Source organism: Rhinolophus sinicus, linkage group LG04, assembly GCF_036562045.2.
Source record: "Rhinolophus sinicus isolate RSC01 linkage group LG04, ASM3656204v1, whole genome shotgun sequence".
In the NCBI taxonomy this organism is placed as follows: domain Eukaryota; kingdom Metazoa; phylum Chordata; class Mammalia; order Chiroptera; family Rhinolophidae; genus Rhinolophus; species Rhinolophus sinicus.
Genome location: NC_133754.1, coordinates 177207279 through 177223685, shown reverse-complemented (window position 1 = coordinate 177223685; position 16407 = coordinate 177207279). Strand labels below are relative to the sequence as shown.

Below are 16407 nucleotides of genomic sequence, written 5' to 3'. Positions count from 1 at the left end.
TGGTCACGTAGGAAGGATGCTTGAACAATACTGGTTGAGTATTATAGTAAAGGGTGTTAAATAAAAATTCAACTGAGTAAATTCAAAAAATCTATTTGGCTTTATTCAACAATTCAAGAATGGGTCAGCCTCCCACTTAGCAAATAGAAAGGAGCTACAAAGAGCTGCAGAAAAAGAAAGGTTTTTAAAGGCAGAAAGGGGGAGGGACGAGGAAGTCATAAACAAAAGAAAGGATTATTTCAGGAAAGATCACCTTCCTTTGGGGGATAAAAGGGGTCTATCAGGTGAATTACCTCACTAGAGCTGACCAGTTAATTCCAGACTGACCAGTTAAGATTACATTCCAGGGGGAGGCAGAAACTACAATTAGGGAAGGTATTAAGTCTCCGATTAGTGATGTGGGCTTAGCACAAGAGACTCCATTTTGGGTCTGCTGTCTCTTGTAGCAAGGGTAACCTCTGAATGACAATATGAGGACCCAAGGAGATGAATGGTATAATTATTGTCCTTCATTTTACAAAGAAAATGAGACTCTATAGTAGGTGACCATCACAAAACTCATAGCAGACCTAAACTCCATGCCTTCATTCTTTTCAATATTTCAATAAATGTCTGAACATGATTAGCTATAGCTAAACTCTGGGTCTGGGTACAGGGTGGGTGGATATAGTATACATTCAAAAAAGAAGAATAATGAAGTGAGTATTTGTAAAACAATATGGACAATATAATCTTATTTCAGTAAAAGGAAAAACAGGAAAACTTTACTTTTACGTATGTGCACCCATATTTGTAAAGGCTTAGAAATAAATCTAGTAGCAGTGTTAACAGTTGGGTGGGGTGGGGAAACTAAAATGAGGTCCTTAGGGTGGGCCCTAAGAATATGACTGGTGTCCTTATAGGGAGAGGAAATTTAGGACACAGACCCACGTGCACACAGAGAAGACCATGTGAAGACATCCACCTACAAGCCCAGGAGAGAGCCCTCAGAAGAAACCAACCCTGGGATACCTTGATATCAGACTTCTAGCCTCCAAAATTGAGATTACGAAACTGAGGCACAAGAGGTCAAATAACTTGCTTGAATTAGTCACCACTGAAGCTGGATGATGAATGCAGCAGTCTGTGTTTTTACCTGGAGCCAAAGCCCTTGCTCTAAAGGAAAGCACGTGTTTGTTGGTTAAAAAGCTTCTGATGTTTTTATTCATTCCTTCATTGATGAATGTCCTTAGGTTTCACACCTTTTTGAAGGAGGCAGCTGGGTGTAGCAGAGAGAGCACAGGCTCTCCGTACTCAGAGACCGGAGCTTTGGTCTAGCCTGGACTTCAGTGACCCCATCTGTGAAATGTGGGAGCTCTACTGGCCGATCTTGATGGTCCCTTCTTGTGCCAAGAGTCTATGATTCTGTGATTCCCCAGGCTTGGGAAAAAGTTACCAATGATTAATACAGCACCTCATTCCCTAACGTCTCAAAAAATGACAGAGCCAGGATTTTAACCTAAGTCCACCTAACTCCACAAGCTTCTCCACTTCCTCCTCGGGAAAAGAGAAGAACTGAAAAGAGACGGAGGAAATACTGCTGCAGAACCAGCTCTGCAAAAGCAACACAAGTAGGATGGATGACCAAGGGCCTCGAGTCTGGCTATGAAGCTGGCCCGGTGTGGGCCTGTTACACCCTCTTGTGGAGGACGTCGGAAATGCTCTGCTCTGCTAGCTTTGTCATTTTGATACCAGACTAGATGGAGGGATTGGGGTGAGAGCGGGAGTGGGGGAACAGGAAGTGGTTTTCTCAATAGTTTTGAAAACCACTGACCCCCACTATGGTCCTAAAATGGAGACTGCCTGAAGGCATTGGTCACTTCTCAGTGAAGCCCAGCTTCACTGTGTTCATTTATTGATGAAACACGGTTTTTTGTTTGTTTGTTTGGTTGGTTGGTTGGTTTTGTTTTTAGATCTTGTACATATCTGTACTAGGTATAAAGCAGTGGACCCAACAAGAATGGCACCTTTCCTCCTTAGCTCAGGGTTGGGAGTGGGGAGGGTTTCAGACATTAAACCTATAAAACCCAGAATAAATAATAGGCAGGAAAAATTTCTTCTTCCTTCACACTTGCTTTGTTCCTTAGCTTTCTCTCTGGTATCTGGAGGGGAAAGAATCTTTGGCAAGACCAAAGAATGAGAAATAAAGACTTTGAAGCATAAGAATTCCTAAAATGATGCCTATCTGCTCTTAAAAGTTCATTTGCCTGGCAGATGCTGTGCTCTGGGGATTCTAAAATAATAAAATCCTCATCTGAGAGGCAACCAACAGAATTGGAGAGCATATTTGCAAACCATGCTTCCAATAAGGGTCTAATATCCAAAATTAGATATTACGTCTCAACAACAAAAAGACAAACAATCTAATTAAAAAATGGGCAGAGAACCTGAATAGACATTTCTCTAAAGAGGACATACAAATGGCCAATAGACATATGAAAAAATGCTCAACATCACTAATCATCAGAGAAATGCAAATAAAATCACAATGAGATATCACCTCACCCCACTTAGAATGGCTATCTATCATCAACAAGACAAATAGTCAAAAGTGTAGGAGAGGCTGTGGAGAAAAAGGAACCCTCACACACTGTTGGTGGGAATGCAGACTGGTGCAGTGGCTATGGAAGGTAGTGTGGAGGTTCCTCAAAAAATTACAAATAGAATTACCATATGACCCAGCAATCCCTCTCCTGGGTATCTACCCCAAAAATCTGAAAACATTTATCTATAAAGATGTACGTGCTCCGATGATCACCACAGCTTTATTTATGGTGGTCAAGACCTGGAAAAAACCAAAGTGTCCTTCGATAGATGAATGGATAAAGAAGTCGTGGTATATATACACAATGGAATACTATCCTGCCATAAGAAAAGATGAAATAGTGCCATTTGTGACAACATCGATGGATCTTGAGATTATGCTAAGCAAAATAAGTCAGACAGAAAAAGTTGAGAACTATATTATTTCACTGATATGTGGGATGTAAAACTGAAAGCAACAAAGGAACAAGACAAACAAAGAAACAAAAACTCATAGACACAGACAATAGTTTAGTGGTTACCAGAGGGTAAGGGGGGAGGTGGATGGTAGATGAGGGTAAATGGGATCAAATACATGGTGATGGAAGGAGAACTGACTCTGCGTGGTGAACACACAATGTGATATATAGATGATGTGTTACAGAATTGTACACCTGAAATCTATGTAACTTTACTAACTGTTGTCACCCCAATAAACTTAAAAAAAATAGGCTGGCGCGGTGGCTCAGGCGGTTGGAGCTCCATGCTCCTAGCTCTGAAGGCTGCCGGTTGGATTCCCACATGGGTCAGAGGGCTCTCAACCACAAGGTTGCCAGTTTGATTCCTCGACTCCCGCAAGGGATGGTGGGCTGCACCCCCTGCAACTAGAAATGGCAACTGGACCTGGAGCTGAGCTGCACCCTCCACAACTAAGACTGAAAGGACAACAACTTGACTTGGAAAAAAGTCCTGTAAGTACACACTGCTCCCCAATAAAGTCCTGTTCCCCTTCCCTAATAAAAAAATCTTAAAAAAAGAAAAAGAAAAAAAACCAGAAGTAAAATCTTCATCAGTATTGAGGCACCATGAGGAAGTGGGTAGGGGATCTTCTGCTTCTGAGGGGGAAGCAGAGTTTTGCCCCTCCAAAATATGCCTTTATGGGGATACTGATTATTTTAAGCTGGCTACTTTTAAAAAACAAAGACTTGGGGGAAAAAACCTTTGATCTCCCCCCTAACTGCCCAAAAGAATACACATATAGCACCTGCTCCAGGAAGGGAGCTGTCATCCTAGGTAACTATAGCTTAAGGTGAGCTAGGTGTGATAGACGGGGAGGAACCCTGCAAGGCCCCTTTGCTCAAAGTCCTCTCTGTGTCCCATTGGTAAAGATGGCCCAGCAGACATTCGTTTACCAAACATTTGCTTCTCCATCTTCAAGTGAATTGCCTTCTTCCCCTTTGAAGTCCCAAATCACTACCTCACCCCTTTCTCCTTAGTCAAGATGGGATATAAGCCTCAACTGCCATATTCTTGTGGAACCTCCATGTGTATATATGTAATTAAATTTGGTTATTTTCTCCTGTTAATCCTGTTGATCTCATACCAATTTGATTATTAGACTAGACAGAAGAGGGGAAAAAAAGGGAAATTCTCCCCTCTCCCACAGCCTTCTCCCCATTGTGAAACCAGGGCAATGTCTAGAATCAAACCTGAAGGTGCAGGGGCCTCCAGGAGGGAGCTCCCACCCTGGCAGGGAGAGCAGATGGGTGGAAATAAGGGGTGGGGTCTTCAGTGGAGAGGAATTTTTACATACATTTTGAGCCTTCACAACAATCCAATAAACTAAGGGCTACCATACCTATTTTATAGATGAGACATCCGTCTATTGACCTTCCTTGTCTGCCAATATAAGGGCCTGAGCAGAAAAACAGGCAGGGGCCATGGAGGAGATGCAGCGGACAGGAGCGCGAAGCCCAAACCCAGGCGTAGCCATTGGTCAGTGATGCGCTGCTGGTGAGTGAATCACTGAGGAGTGAATGCCGTTACCTGTGATGTGTGATCACCTGCTTCTACTTCCCCTATGTCCATCTCATTCTACTTCTATCCAGAGCCAAGCACCTACCTGGGCTTTGGCATACACAGAACCTGAGACATCTGGCACGCCTATATTACTGGACGTGACAGATACACCTGGGGGAGGAGGAAACAGACAGGAGGGTTCACTCAGCCAGCTGCCTGACCCCTCTCCCTGCGCAGCCTCTCCTGGGTGGATCTCACAGCTTTCTCATAAGAGAACACACAACATCAAAGATGGCAGAAATTCCCTTATCCTGCTGATTTTACAGTTTTTAAACAAAAATTTCATCCCGCTGATTTTACAGTTTTTAAACAAAAGTTCCATCCATAAAACCCTTCAAAAAATTAACTGCTCTGTTTTTTTGGGGTGGGGAGAAGGGACTTGGGAAGGGATTAAGGGGGGATAGAACCTCCTCGGCAGACTCTGAGGCCCCTCAGTCTAAGAAACTTTGGGCTGGATTGCTCTCTGAGACCACCTAACCTCTCTGCACATTACAGATTGGAAAAATAAGGTCCAGAGAGGGGAAGCCACCTACCAAAGTCACAGCAAGTTTCAGCTGAGTTAAGTCAAGCCCTCATTCTCAATTCAGGGCTTTATTTACCCCACCCCATCCCATCCCATCCTCATCTTCAATTAATTAGCAACATTTATACCAGGAAGCATTTGTTTGAAATATCAGGCCCTCAAAATGCCATTACCTGCTTACACAGTATCGTGTGAGCCAAATCACTCAAGGGTTGAAGACATTGTAAGCCTTACTTTTAAATATTAGCTAGTCTATTTTATTTAGAACATCGTTTTTTATTTTTAAATTATCAGTTGCAATCCAAAAGCGACAGCCCTGGGTGTGAGTCCTAACTATCACTCTCTACCTATGTGATCTTGAGCAAACAATTTCGCCTCTTGTCCTCACCTCTGTGAAATGGAATTAATGAGCTTCCCAGTCCTGCAGTGTGATTGTGGGGACCGAGTGGAAGAAAATGCTGAACATCATAATGCATTATGTGCTAATAAGCTGGACAAAGCCTTCCTGTGGGCAGACAGAGGGCTAGGTACTCTATAAAAAGCTTTACTATCTCTCCTGATAGACTACTACTAGGAATGAGACCCCCTCATGGGAGGGTGTACTTTACAGTTTACAAACCACATTTGTATCTGTGGTCTCAACTGAATTCTTACCCCTTCTGTGAGTTTCACTGGAAAGTACTGCTGGCTCCATTTCACAGAGGACAAAGCTGAGGCTCAGAGAAGGCCGACGGTCAGTCGGCTAATAAACAGCTCTCAGTGGCTGGCTGTCCCTCCGTCACTTCAGTGTGTCTGGATGGGGAGGGAGTCCACTGCGGTAGATTGGATTACTCTTCACCTATGTTCACCTCCCCAGAGGAGAGTTATATACCTCGACTCTGTCAACATGAGGCCCTAAGACTTGCTTTGATCAAGGAAATATGAGAAGTGATGTATGTCACTTTGGAACAGCTTGAAGACTCAGCATGTTGTTCACCATGTCTCTTCTCCTTCTGCTATGAAATCTGGTAATTTTCCATAAGGAGACAGAGAGAGTACTCCATGAGCCTGGGTCCTGGAGTAAGGATGACGTGGAACGGGGATTCAGGTGACCCATCATGGACACCGGGGTGAGCAAGAAGTAAACCTTTGTGGTTGTAAGCCACTGAGATTTTGGGGTCATTTGTTATACAACAAAACCTAGCCTCTCCTAATATATCTATGAAGGCAATATCCTTTCCAGGGAACAGGGGGTTGATGTCAGACTGCTGGTCTGTGTGTGTGTGTGTGTGTGTGTGTGTGTGTGTGTGTGTGTGTGTGTGGTGACACAGTGGGTAAGGGAAAGGAAAGGCCCAGCTCAGTTTACCCTGGACCACACTCCAGCCAATCTTTCAAACCAGCTCAGCCTGCAGAAGCCTGTTTCCTGTTCTACCCCTCTTCTCCCTCTCTCCCCAGTTGTTTTTATTATTCTGCAGAAACCCTTCTGATCTGTTGAATTCCGTGATAGCAGATAAAGGTTTTTTTCTTTCCCAATTAATATGGAGAAACTGCTCCAGGAGCTATTGATTGGCTCTCAGAAATAATATTCACAGCTACTGCTTCCCTGGGGCTTTTTCACTACCAGGCACTCTGCTAAGAGCTGTCTACATTTTTACCTCATTTTCTCTTCACAGCTACCTGAGGAATTAGGTACTATTATTTCCTCATTTTAGAGGCAAGGAAACAAGAATTAGAGACCTTGCAGAACTTATCCAAAACTACATGGCTATTAGTAAGAGGCAAGGCTGGGTCTCAAGTCCAATTACAATGTTGGGTAATTTCTGACTTGTCAACTTGGGTCCTTCTTGTATTTGTGGACTGCATTACAGTTGTTTCCTGCTATTTCTAAGCCTCACTCTTTGCTCACCATGGATGGGAGAGAGGAATCCCTTTTTTCTAGCTCTTGTTTCAAAGGGAAAGGTGTTTTTTGCTTATTTGTTTGTTTGCTGAACACATTCTGGGTAGAGGAAGGACGGATCTGTTGGTTAGGTTTGAGAATACCTGGTCATGCTCCACTCAGCACCGTCCTTCTTACAGGGAGAGAGCTGCTCCTGGGCCTCCACCCCCACAGCAGGGCGCCTGCCCTAGGCTTTGCATCCTGGCTCTGGGATTCACTATTAGCTACCAGTCTAAAAGCCTCTTCTCCAACATGACTAACATCAGTATTATACTGTAACTCACCTATTCCCTCCCTTTTTTCCTCCCTCCCTCCCTCCATTTACCAAGGTTATTTGGTTACAAGCAATCCAGTTCTGAATATTTTAAGAAAACAAAAGAGGAGGTATTGGAATAACACCAAAATGACTCAGTCTCTAAGAGCTAAAAAGATTGTTATGGTTGAATTATGTCCCCCCCCAAATTCATACATTGAATTATTAATTCCCAGTACCTCAGAATGTGACCTTATTTGGAAAGAGGATTATTGCAGGTATTACTAGTTAAGCTAAGAGGAAGTAGTCCGGTGGGCCCTAATCTGACTGGTGTCCTTATGGAAAGGGGACATTTAACACAGAGACAGTCACGCATAGAGAAAATACAGTATGAAGAGACACAGGGAGAGGGTGGCCATCTACAAGCCAAGGAGAGAGGCCTAGAACAGACCCTCCCCTCACAGCCCTTAGGAGGAACTAGCCCTGTTGACTCCGTGATCTTGGACTTGTAGCCTCTTGAACTGTGAGGTAATACATTTCTGTTGCTTAAGCCACCCAATTTGTGATACTTTGTGATGGCAGCCCTAGCAAACCTATACAAGGATACATATAAGAATTAGCAAAACCAAACCAAACCAAACCAACCAACAACAAAAAAAAAACCCCACAAAGGAAACGGGGCAGTTCCAGGGACTTCAGCAGTTAGATGTATGTGATCTTTTAATAATACAGGTGATCTTTTGGCCTCTCTTTGCTTCTTTTTGTTTTATTCATCAACTTGTTCAGAACTCAGGCAAGGCAAATGGGATGCTATTTACTCAGAGTCTCTAGGGAGCCCAAAATGGGCTCCTGAGGAATTACACAGGTGGGAAAGCTTCATGGTCTACTGCTGGTTCCAGTCCTCGCCTAGGTGGCTTCAGAGTGTAATTCTAGCTTCACTTGGCCTTCAAGCTCTAGTGCCTGCCCCCTCTTTAGCAAAGAATGGTGGTATGGCAGAAATGGCTAGTTGTTTCTCAATGTCAATTTTTTTCTTCCTCTATTAATAACAATACTTCCCAGAATAAAGACTAAATTTCCCAGCCTCCCTTGCAGCTAGGTGTGCCCATGGCTCACCAATTGGATATGAGCAAAGGTGATGAGCACAACTTTTAGATCATACATTAAAGGGAAGGCACATGCCATCAATTTCTTTTTCTCCTTTCTGCTGGCTGTAATGGGACATGCTGGTGGCAGCTGGAGTAAGTATTTTGAACCATGAGATGGAAATTATGTATTTGGGTGGCAGTGCAACAACCAAGGAAGAGCTTAAAAAATGCTACCTTCAAGCTGCTGTACCAGCTCTTGACTACTTATCCAAACTTCTGTGTGAGAGAGCAGTAAACTTCTAACTTGTGAAAGCTGTTACCATTTTTGCGTCTCTTAGTTACAGCATCTGAACCCATGTATCTTAACCAACTCAAGTAGTGACCCAAGAAGTTGCTTCCTAATTTGGGGGAGGGGTGCAGAGCTCCAGCAGAGGCCTAATTGTGCACCTGATTGTATGAGGGAATCAGTGAATGGGGAAGAATAGAAGCATTGGGCATCTGTTGAATGCTTGGACTATTCCAGATACTGTGCCCAGTACTTTCCATTACACTTTCTTAGTTGATCTAAACAACAATTCTTTGGTGGTAGATCTATTATCCCATTATGTAATTGGGGCTCAGAGAAGTTAAGTGATTTGACTAAGGTCACATAGCTAATGAAAAGTTGTGCTAGAAATGGAGCTAAGTTCAGTGTGCTCTCAAAACCATATTCTTTCCTCGATAGCAAACCATTCACTCATTGTCCCCTCCCACCAAGTATATAATACAACACAATAAAATCTTGTCCCTGTTGGAAGAAAACCCTCCATGAGTCTCTTGTGTTTTTGCACATCTTGCAAGCAGAGGCACTGACTATCACTTGTCCTAGACTATCTTTTCAAGGGTGTTTGTAGAGCAAACAGCCTTTGAAGATAGTTTCCCTCCAGAGCAAAGGACAGATGCTTATTCTGTACTATAAAAGATTTGGTTTCCTTAAGGTCAGGGGTCCTCTCCTGTAACACACTGTGTTCAGACATCCAGGAACCGATGTAAAGATGCTAATGCTCGTGCTGCATGTAATGATGTGAACAATGAAGTCCTTTGTCTCTGACCTAGGAAGTCTCATGTCTTCTGCCTGTACCCATGAACCTGCATTAGGCTGTTAGCTTGCGACTAGGGTAAGATTTCAGTTTTTGGCAGCACCTGCCATATTTTGTGCCATGTTGAGCATCACCATGTTTCATACAGCTGTGTCCCACCACACATGCTTTCAACTTACATTATTTCAACTAAATGTACAAGGTCGAAAAAGCAATAGAGAAAATTTAAGTACTGCTCTGCCCTCCCTTAGTCTAAATAACTGTATGCCTTGGAATCAGCATGTGATGAAGGAATTGAATCTGCTATTTTCTTAGATCTTAGTTTTCATGTAGATATTACGGTGTGGTCATTTTGCCACACTGAGAGTGATTCTTAAGTTCAAAGATGTATATTTTTCATGCAACAGGGCCTTTAAATCTAAATCACCTACTTCTTCCGGTGGTCAGCCAAAGAGACAGCTACCATATCCAACAATGGAGGAAAATTCAGTCTCCAGTGCAGAGCTCTCCTGAAAAATTTTCAAGTACACTTTTCATCTTATGTGATTTTTGTTGTTCTTGTTACGGATTAACTTTAGAAGCTCTGACTCCAGAGGATTACATTATGGGGGAAGGGGATCAGTATAAGGTCTATAGATATGGGGGGAAGAGAACTATTTTCATAGTCATGAAATTTCTTTTATAATTGAATATAGCATATACATATCCTTACATTTATACATCACTTTTCTCTTTAGTATTGTACATTTGAATCCTTTTTCATATGCAGACACTAAAGAGTTCCACACACTTGATTTTGTGTTCTGGGTCAGCCTGCTAAATTTTGAAGTATATCAATTGCCATTTCTTTTTTGATTAAACTAATATTTTTAATTATTTGCTTTTACTTAATTGAATTATGTATCACTGCAAGTTAATCAATTACATTTGAAAATATATTAGTTTTTTTAAAAATTAGGTAGCACATGCACATGGTAGTAAATTTCAGAGCATGGATTGTATTGGTTCTGCTGCATCTTCAATATTACCTTAGAAATTGGTACACCAATATTTTGATATCTGGTTCTGGATTGGTGGCAACTCCAAAATCACTACACAGAAAGGGGTGAGCATAGAGACAGAGAAAAAAAAATCTACAATCCGAGATAAGCCTCTGAACCAAAATTCTAAAACATATGAGGAAAATTAACAAATAAGATTAACCCTACACAACCAATAAAGAGATGAATTAATTTGATTTAAATAAGCACAACAGAGAGATCTGAAAATGACTTAAATGCTTAGGTTCTGGAAAAAGATAAAGAATAGAATAACATCTATGGTTACCAAAGAACTTATATAATATATACAGGTAGAAATGAAACAAGAACAGGTGGATACGACAAAGAATCAGTACCTGGAGTGATCGCACGCATCTCCCATAGGAATGGGTGACCCCTCACACATTTGCTGTATCTTCCAGCTGAGGGCCAGCTTGAACATCTCTGTTGTTCTCCAATCTAGGACTGGGAAGTCAAGGCATGTGTGAACATGGTGGCTGAGGGCAGTTTTAGTCCCTCTCCATCTAGAGCCCTCCACTATGACATCCAAAGCCTCCTGCTATGTGGTCTCTCTCCATTTGTGTTTTCCTTTTCTTAGGAAGCAATGGGGCAGAGCACATCAGTAAGCCTGCTGCCCAAACATGTATCTGGGAGGTTGCCAGTCTCCTCTGCCTGCAGGCACACCTAACGTTCACTAGTGAGTCTCATGGAGGGGGAGGAAGGGATGTGATTCTCAGGAGGGAGAGGAAGGGTTCTTTTCAGAACACTGAATTTTTCTAAAGGCTAACTTCCCTCCCTTTTCTCCATTCTTTCTTTCCACTATTTAGTGGTGACGTTTGTCTGTGAGGAGAGGGGTGGGAATGGGGAATAAGAGGGGTTGGTGTAAGGGCTGACAGAAGAACAATAATGGCTCTTCAAATGCCCCACTGGAATATAGATAGTTCCAACCATTGGCAATTTTTTTTAAATTAAAGTTTATTGGGGTGACAATTGTTAGTAAAGTTACATAGATTTCAGGTGTAGAATTCTGTATTACATCATCTATAGATCACATTGTGTGTTCACCACCCAGAGTCAGTTCTCCTTCCATCACCATATATTTGATCCCCTTTACCCTCATCTACCACCCCCTTTTCCCCCCGGCAATTCTTTAAATGTAGGATGTGGGTTCCTATGGACTTTTTGTTCAGATTTGGGCCTCAGCAGCAGTTTCAGTACAATAGGAAAAATGCCCCTCAATGTCTAGTGACATAAGCATATATGTCTATTTCCCCTTCCTTTTATATTTTAAGACACATTAACATACTGTTTAGTTTTCTGAATCTTTTTTTTCCCACCTGAGGTATTTCTTAGAGATTGTCCTATATACACGTGCTTAATACTTTGAAATTGCTGCATATATCACAATATGTACTAAAATTTATAATAGCCATCTAGTGATAGTTTGTCGCTAGTCTTTTGCTATGACAAACAGTGCTGCAATGAATATTTTGTATATACATCTCCTTTCATATAAATAGCTTTTTAAAAAACGTTATTTAGAACTACCCTGACAGATGTTTGGCAGGAAAGACAATCCTTTTTTATGCTGCAATTGGTCACACACAGTTTCTCCCAACTTTGAAAATTCTGTGGCTTATCACAAGAATTGACAATTTCTACTTTAACTGCATTGCTTAGCATGTGACAGGCACTCTGCATTTACAACAACATTTCTCTTCAATGCTGCATCAAAGTGTAATGTCTTTCACCACAAAAAAAGAAAACTATAGGCCGATAACTCTAATGAATATAGATGGAAAAATCCTCAGCAAAATATTAGCGAACAGAATTCAGCAGTACATTAAAAAGATCATACACCATGATCAATGGGATTCATCCCCGGTATGCAAGGGTGGTTCAACATCCGCAAATCAATTAATGTGATACACCACATTAACAAAATGAAAAATAAAAATCACATGATCATATCAATAGATGCAGAAAAAGAATTTGATAAAATCCAGCAGCATTTATGATAAAAACCCTTAAGAAAGTGGGAATAGAGGGTTCATATCTCAACATAATAAAGGCCATATATGATAAACCTACAGCTAACATCATACTCAATGGGGAGAAGCTAAAACCATTCCCCTTAAGATCAGGAACAAGGCAAGGTTGCCCACTTTCTCTACTTCTATTCTTTCTCTACTTCTATTCTGGCTAGTGCTGGAAGTTCTAGCCACAGCAATCAGACAAGAAAAAGAAATAAAAGGCATCCAAATCTGTAAGGAGGAAGTAAAATTGTCATTAAATGCAGATGACATGATACTATATACAGAGAACCCTAAAGACTCCACCAAAAAACTATTGGAGCTGATAGATGAATTTAGTAAAGTAGCAGGATACAAAATTAATATTCAGAAATCAGTTGCATTTGTATATACCAATAATAAAACATCAGAAGGAGAAATTAAAAAAACAATCCAATCCCATTTACAATTGCTCCAAAGACTATAAAATACCTGGGAATGAATTTAACCAAAGAAGTAAAAGATTTGTACTCAGAAAATTATAAGACACTGAAGAAAGAAATGAAAGAAGATACAAATAGGTGGAAACACATACCATGTTCATTGATAGGAAGAATTAATATAGTTACAATGTCCATACTGCCTAAGGCAATATACATATTCAACGCAATTCCTATCAAACTACCAACGACATTTTTCACAGAAATAGGACATATAATCCTAAAATTTATATGGGACCATAAAAGACCCCGGATAGCCTCAGCAATCTTGAGAAATAAGAACAAAGTGGGAGGTATAACAATACCTGACATCAAATTACACTACAAGGCTACAGTAATCAAAACAGCATGGTACTGGCATAAAAACAGACACATAGATCAATGGAACAGAATAGAGTGTCCAGAAATAAATCCATGCCTATATGGCCATTTAATCTATGACAATGGAAGCAAGAATGTACAGTGGGGTAAAGATAGTCTATTCAATAAATGGTGCTGGGAAACCTGGACAGACACATGCAAAAAAATGAAGCTGGACCACCTCCTTACACCATATACAAAAATAAATTCAAAATGGCTTAAAGACTTAAATGTAAGATCTGAAACCATAAAATTCCTAGAAGAAAATATAGGAAGAAACTTCACAGACATTACCCGGAGTAAGATTTTTACTGATATATCCCCTCGCACGAGGGAAGAGAAAAAATAAACATGTGAGATTACATCAAACTAAAAAGTTTTTTCACAGCAAAGGAAACCATCAATAAAACAAAAAGGGATCCTACTGAATGGGAAAAGATATTTGCCAATGATATATCTGATAAGGGGTGAATATCACAAATTTATAAAAAACTCACTCAACTCAACTCCAAAAAAACAAACAACCCAATTAAAAAATGGGCAGAGGACATGAAGAGACATTTTTCTAAAAAGGACATACAGATGGCAAACAGACATAGGAAGAAATGCTCAACCTCACTAACCATCAGAGAAATGCAAATAAAAACCACAATGAGATACCACATCATCCCAGTCAAAATAGCTATCATCAATAAATCAACAACAAGTGCTGGCGCGGATGTGGAGAAAGGGAATGCTTGTGCACTGTTGGTGGGATTGCAGATTGGTGCAGCCACTATGGAAAACAGTATGGAGGTATCTCAAAAATCTGAAAATGAACTACCTTATGATCCAGCAATTCCACTCCTAGGTATCTCTCCGGAGAAATCCAAAACTCTAATTCAAAAATCTTTATGCACTCCTATGTTTATTGCAGCACTATACACAATAGCCAAGGCATGGAAACAACCGAAATGCCCATGGGTAGACGACTGGATCAAGAAACTGTGGTACATTTATACAATGGAGTATTACGCAGCCATAAAGAAGAAAGAAATATTACCATTTGCAACAATATGGATGGACCTAGAGAACATTATGTTAAGTGAAATAAGTCAGACAGAGAAAGACAAATACCATATGATCTCACTTATATGTGGAATCTAAAGAAAAGAATAAGTGAATGAACTAATCAGAAACAGTTTTGGAAACATGGAGGAAAAACTGAGGGTTGCTAGATGGGCAGGGGGGGTGGTGATAAGGGGGAAGGTGAGGGGATTAGAAAACAGTCGGTAACCACAAGATAGCCACGGGGTTTTGAAAATTAATTTGGGGAATGTAATCAATAATATTGTAAAGATTTTGTAGGATATCCGATGGACACTTGTCCCATTTGGGAGACCTCCTCAGGGATGATGTAGATGCCTGATCACTGCACTGTACACCTGAAGCTGAACAATAATGAATGCCAACTATAATTTTATATATATATAAATATATAAAATTATATATATATGTATGTATATACTTACAAGAAGCGGAGTACAGCATTAGGAATAGAGACAGTGGAAATGTAATGGCTCTGTGCGATGTGAGAGGAATAGTGGATGGGGGAAGGGGGGCTCACACAGTGTGAGGGATATAAATGATAAACGTCTAAGTATCACTTTGTCTTGTGTACCTGAAACTGAAAAAAAAGAAAAGAAAAAAAAAGAAGCCCTTTTAAAAAAAAGTGTAATGTCTTTGACAGACTTAAGCAACAATTAGGGATCTACATTTAAGCTGTTACAAGTACAAATAAGGGATGAAGTACCATGTTTCTCTGAAAATAAGACCTAACCGGAAAATAAGCCCTAGTATGATTTTTCAGGATGACATCCCCTGAACATAAACCCTAATGCAAGATCCTTTTCTAGTTCATGAGATGTGCCTCCCACAAACTTTGTTATGACATCAGCACATTACCCGTCTGATGTGAAAAACAAACAAACAAAAAACCCCCCTAATGCGTCTTTTGGAGCAAAAATTAATGTAAGACCCGGTCTTATTTTGGGGGAAATACAGTATGGAGTGGTGCTTAGGAATGGGGATTCTGAAGTCATACATGCTAGAGTTCAAGTCCCACCACTGCCAGTTTTTGCCTATATGACTTTAGATGTGTATGACACTCAGTTCTCTCATTCATAAAATAGGGAGAATGTAGTACTGACTTCATGGGGGTGTTGTAGGGATTAAATAAGAAAATATTCACTATTCTTAGGATACTTCCTGGCACATAGTAAGTGTTCAATAAGCATTAGCTATGCATTCAGGGACAAATGGATACACAGAAACTTTCTAGCCAGGCCTAAGTTCATAGCTGGGCAAGTAACAGCAATTAATTCACAGCTTTCTCTATTTGGCATAGGCAAATTTCTTGATTTCAGAGATGTTAAATTGTGACCACAAACAAACTATACTTGTTAGAATTAAAGAATATAGGAATAGAAGCATAGACCTATAGGGATGGAAGGGATTTCAATATTACTTTATATTATCTTGTGATAACCATTCCATGTATTAAATCCTTGTATGTCCAGCATTCTGCATACATTATCTCATTTAATTTTACAAGAACCCATGTGAGATAGATATCATCATTCTTCTTTTGCAGAAGAGACTAAGGATCTGAGAAATCAAGTGACATGTCCAGTGGCAAGGTATCATTACTGTGTTTCCCCAAAAATAAGACCTAGCCAGACCATCAGCTCTAATGCGTCTTTTGGAGCAAAAATTAATATAAGACCCAGTCTTATTTTATATTATATTATGTAAGATGGGGTCTTATAGTATAGCATAATATAGTATATTAGACCCGGTCTTATACTAATATTATATTATATCAAGTCTTATATATTATATTTCATTACATTACATTATATTATATTATATTGTACAAGGTCTTATATTAATTTTTGTTCCAAAAGACACATTAGAGCTGATGGTCCAGCTAGGTCTTATTTTCAGGGAAACAGGGTGGG

At 40.4% G+C, this 16407-nt stretch overlaps 1 pseudogene; it reads left to right on the top strand.

Annotated features, from left to right (window-relative positions):
* Nucleotides 1-15291: 15291 nt before the first annotated feature.
* Nucleotides 15292-15362, top strand: LOC141571443 (small nucleolar RNA U13; annotated as a pseudogene).
* The last annotated feature ends 1045 nt before the right edge of the window (nucleotides 15363-16407 follow it).